General features: G+C 37.1%; 1 pseudogene; it reads right to left on the bottom strand.

Moving 5' to 3' along the window:
- Positions 1-214: 214 nt before the first annotated feature.
- On the bottom strand, positions 215-4,184 carry LOC129517966 (ORM1-like protein 2; annotated as a pseudogene).
- Between the last annotated feature and the right edge of the window lie 1,079 nt (positions 4,185-5,263).

The following is a 5,263-nucleotide window of genomic DNA, read 5'->3' as shown; positions in this document are numbered from 1 at the left end:
CCCTTATCCTTCCCACTTTTCCTGATTCAAAAAAATCTGCTCTTAGGGCTGGGCCCAGGTAGCCCATTTTCCAATCTCTTCTCTTCCTGGAGTTTGGGAAAGTTATATAGTTCTCAGGCTTTCAAGATACAGAAGACAATATGGAGAAGGAAAGGCTATTCTAGCCCTTTGGTCCAGTGTTATCCCCAGCCCTATCCCTCAGTATTTGTTGATGTCAGAGATAAACCCCATGGAATTAGGGCAACTTAGGCAGCAGTATGCTAAGCAATGAGGCTGTGTTGATGAGGAAGTGAGCAGCATTATCCTTGGCGTAGAAGCTGACCAGGAGGTAAGTACAATAGGAGAGATGCTGAGGAATTTGTGAGAAGAGGTAAATTGGAGCCCATAGTCCATCTGTTCCTAGTGTGTCAGAAGCCAAGCCTTTCCTTGGTCAGGGGTCTCAAAAGGTGTCCCTTTCACAAGTTATGGATGACATTGTTCGGGTCCAGACAATAGGTATGCTGAAGAAGGGGATGCTTAGTAGATCCACATTTAGCAGTCCTACCAAGATGATGTAGGCCAGCCAGATGCTCTGGCTCTTCATCACTCGAGTGTTGGGGTTTACTTCACTGTGTGCCACCCCCACATTCTTTCTGCTGGCTTCAAAAGCCGGTCCAACTTGAGGCGCGATGTTCACTACCACTGTATTTTTATTTTCATTAATCTCCATGGATCTTTTTAATTCTTCTCTAATTTCCTGGTTGACCCATTCATCTTTTAGTAAGATGCTCTTTAACCTCATGTGTTTGAGTTTCTTCCAAATTTCTTCTTGTGATTGAGTTCCAGTTTCAAAGCACTGTGGTCTGAAAATATGCAGGGGACAATCCCAATCTTTTGGCATCAGTTGAGACCTGATTTGTGACCCAGTATGTGGTCTATTCTGGAGAAAGTTCCATGTGCATGTGAGAAGAATGTGTATTCAGTTGCATTAGGATGGGATTTTCTGTATATATCTGTGAAATCCATTTGGTGTAGCATGTCACTCAAGGACCTTGTTTCTTTGATGTTCTGCTTACAAAATCTGTCATTTGCTGAGACTGCTGCGTTAAAGTTTCCTACTATTAATGTATTATTATCTATGTATCTCTTTACTTTGGCTATTTATTAGTTAATATACTTGGGTGCTCCCACATTAGGGGCATAAATACTCACAATTGTTAGGGCCTCTTATTGGACAGACCCTATATCATAGTGTCCTTCTTCATCTCTTATTACATTTTTTGGTATAAATTCTTTTTTTTTTTAGTTTTTGGTATAAATTCTAATTTATCTGATATGAGGATTGCTACCCCAGTTTTCTTCTGAGGCGAATTTGAATGGTAAATCGTTCTCCACCGACTCATTTTCAGGCTGGAGATGTCCTTAAGTCTAAAATGAGTCTCTTGTTGACAGCATATAGATGGCTCTTGCTTTCTTATCCAGTCCCATACCCTGAGTCTTTTGATGGGATTATTTAGCCCATTCATGTTCAGAGTAACTATTGAAAGATATGAATGTAGAGTTATTGTATTACTTATACAGTCCTTGTTTTGTGGATTGTTTTTTGGTTTCCCTCTTTCTTTTACAGGGCCCCCCTTAATATTTCTTGCAGAGCTGGTTTGGTGATCACATATTCTTTCACTTTCTGCCTATTCTGAAAGTTCTTTACCTCTCTTTCTATTCTGAATGACAGCCTTGCTGAATAAAATATTCTTGGATGCATTTTTTTCTCATTAATACCCTCTATTATTATGACAGCTCCTTCTGGCCTGCTAGGTCTCTGTGTATAGGTTTGTTGTTAATCTGTTATTTCTTCCCATATAAGTGAAACATCTCTTGTCTAGAGCTGCTTTAAGAATTTTCTCTATCTTTGAAATTTGCAAGTTTCACTCTTAAATGTCAAGGTGTTGAATAGTTTTTGTTGATTTTGGTGGGTCCTCTCTATTTCTTGGATCTGAACGCCTGTTTCCTTCCCCAGATTAGGAAAGTTCTCAGGTATGATTTATTCAAATATACTTTGCGGTCCTTTCTCTCTACCTTTTCTGGAATGCCAATAGCCCTAATATTATTCCTTATCAAGCTATAATTTATTTCCCTAGGCCTTTCCTCGTGGGTTCTTTTTTTTCCTTGTGGGTTCTTAATTGTTTTTTCTTGTTTCCTCAGCTCCCTTCCTTTCCATCAACTTGTCTTCTATGTCACTCAGTCTCTCTTCTACCTCATTAACCCTAGCAGTTAGAGCATCCAGATTAAACTGTATCTCAGTTAAAGTATTTTTAATTCCGATCTTATTAGATCTCAATTTTTCAGTAAGAGAATCTCTAGAGTCCTTTATGTTGTTTTATGGAGCCACCAGGAATTTTATAATTTTACTTCTGAATTGTATCTCTGACATGGTTTTTAAATCCACATCCAGCAAGTCTGTGGCAGAGACTTCCGGGCCTTTCTTTTGTGGTGAATTCTTCCTTCTAGTCACTCTTTCCAGTGCAGAGTGACTTATGAACGAGCAGAGTCAAAAATATCAACCACAACTAAGTAAAATACACCCTTGATGGAAGCGATTACTTTTCTCTCTTTACATTCCAGGTTGCATTTGCATTCCAACTGTTCTCTCTTTACATCTCAGGTTGAATTTGTAGGTGTTCAGTATGTTTTGAAAGTTATCTAAGTAAGTTTGTGGGACCAGATAAATTGAGGACCTCTGTCCTTCCATCATCTACCCTCCTCCCCCAGTTCTCAACTCTTAAACTTCAATAATTTATGAGGACACTTTCAAATATTGATCAACAGATAATAGAAATTATTGTTTCAAGTGGGGATGCACACTTAAAATCTTGTCAAAAGGACCTTGAAGAGAGTGAATCATCTCATAATGAATCAAATAAACTTTGCAGCAAATTAAAAGGGGAAAATTGGGATATCAATCTTGAACTAACAGTCATATTTCCTGGCACATGCAATACAAGCTCTAAATGAAGGTAAGATTATTTCAGGGTTTTTTTTTTTGCTGTTGTTGTGGTTAATAATTTAATCTCAATGCTTAGCAGAATGCTGCTTCAAGTAGGCACTCAACAAATATTTGTTTAATATATAAATATGCAAGAGAGTGTATTATTAAGAAAGAGTTGTAGTCAGGTAGAGAGAGATAATGGGCGGACATGCAACAATTTAAATAGTATTAAAGTGGATATTTTTATAGATCATGAGTAGCATTCAGCATTAGAGTAGTTATTTGCAATTATTGTGGTCTTGAATACCTTTATTTAGAATATTTTATTTGAAACATGTGTTCAGAATTTCTCATTTTCTGATGTGAAGGTGATCTGGCTGTGACATTTGTCACCCCATTGTCAGGTTTGATTCAGTTGATCTGTCTGGCTAGGCAGGTGTCTCCTTCCTTCCTCACTACTCCAGATGCATCCCTCCAGAAGCTGCATGCTAGGTCAAAAAGGACAACCTTCCCCAACAGAGGAGGACTGATCTTTGGTCCAGATTATGGGGGTAGCTGTGTTCTCTTGCTATAACTTTCAAACAAGCTCTCAAGGTCCATTTTTAGGAGCATGTAGGGTAGTTAAGGTTACAAGCCTCCAGACACATCCAAAAGAGATGCTGCATATGGAAGTCTGCCTTTCCTTAAAACAACAACAACAAAAATCTCATTTTCAAAATTGTGCTATAAACACATGTACACACACCATTGGGAATCACAGAATCAGAATAACTTGTCATTCAAAAAAGGAATTTTGTAAAGCTTATGAGAGAGCATTAATAAATATTCTAATTGCATGTAAGACCCATAGCAACTAAATGGTGGCTATATTTTGAGAAGATAATAGAAGATCAGTGACAGAGTTTGTTAGATATTTATTTTGATTGTTCAAATGAAGACATTTTTAAAAGGCAAATGAATTAAAGGATTAGAGAGGCAACACATGTGCACTGTCCTTTTTGTTTTTCCTTATAAATACTACACATGGAACTCCCAAGCTTCAGTAGATAAACATGTGGATCCAATCTATTTCTCCAAACTCTTTCTGCCATTTTCCTCATATTCCTGATACCTATGTCTACTGAAAGGTGTGATGGACCCTATTGATTGCTTACCCAAAATTATCCCCTTCTTCTTGCTTACCTGTTATCACCATAGAAGCTAGGAAGTCCAGGTACATACTTTCCAAGACTTTCTTGTAGGTTGTAGTGATCTCCTGGCCTAGACTGGGCCAATTATAAATGAGAAAAATACTTATAAGGTGTGCCTGAGATTTTCTATTGTAATAAAAACTCTATTTCATTCCTGCTTTATATATTGTTATATAATGGCATGATGCTTTAAAGTGCAGGAGCCATCTTGCAAACATGAGAAGACATATTAACAATACAAAAGATAACTAAAGAGAAAGACCTTAGGAGTCTGGGCTTCAATAACATTCTTAAGCCACTAGCTTTTTTTAAGATCTTAAATTTATTTATTCGTGAGAGACACACAGAGAGAGGCAGAGACAAAGGCAGAAGAAGAATCAGGCTCCCTGCAGGAATCTTGATATGGGATTCGATTCCAGGACCCCAAGATCATGACCCAAGTCAAAGGTAGATGCCCAACTACTGAGCCCTGCAGGCACCCCTAAGCCACTAGCTTAACTATGAAAAGATTTTCGGAGATCTTGTTAAGAAAACAATAATGTCTCTATGTTTTCTGCTGCTATTAATAATCCGTTACTTTTTTTCAGAAAGTAATAATAACTGATCCAACCTTCTGTGACAGTTTATGACTTTGTGTTTTTTCCAGTGTCTTTTCCCTCATCTAAAATAGTCTCCCCACCATTTCCTTACCTTCTTCATCAAGAAGCAGATCAACTATTATTTGCTTTATAAAAACTTTATCATTCAGAGTTAATTGCTTGCTAGTTAGAGTTGATTAAAATGTAATTATTGAGAACTTTTTTTGAGAACCTATTTTATGACAGATATTGTACTAAAAGATAATGATTTAATTGTTTAAAAAATGACTCTCTGGAGCTTACAGTCTATTTCATATATAATTAATTATATACCAGCATCCATTTCCCCATTTTTCCTTACATGCAAAACCCCAATATTATTTTATTGTCCATACTTCCCCCATATAAGTTGAAAGAAGTAAACCTTATCTAGAGATCTAAGTATAAAGTATTGCTGTTCTAAGCCTTAGTTCAATTCTTCTTGTTAGTGATTGATTTAAGGGGTGCATATCATTTAGTTCTAGCCAATT

Source organism: Nyctereutes procyonoides, unplaced genomic scaffold (genome assembly GCF_905146905.1).
Source record: "Nyctereutes procyonoides isolate TBG_1078 unplaced genomic scaffold, NYPRO_anot_genome, whole genome shotgun sequence".
Classification (NCBI taxonomy): Eukaryota; Metazoa; Chordata; class Mammalia; order Carnivora; family Canidae; genus Nyctereutes; species Nyctereutes procyonoides.
The sequence above is the reverse complement of the archived record's forward strand: the minus strand, read 5'-3'. Positions and strand labels throughout refer to the sequence as shown.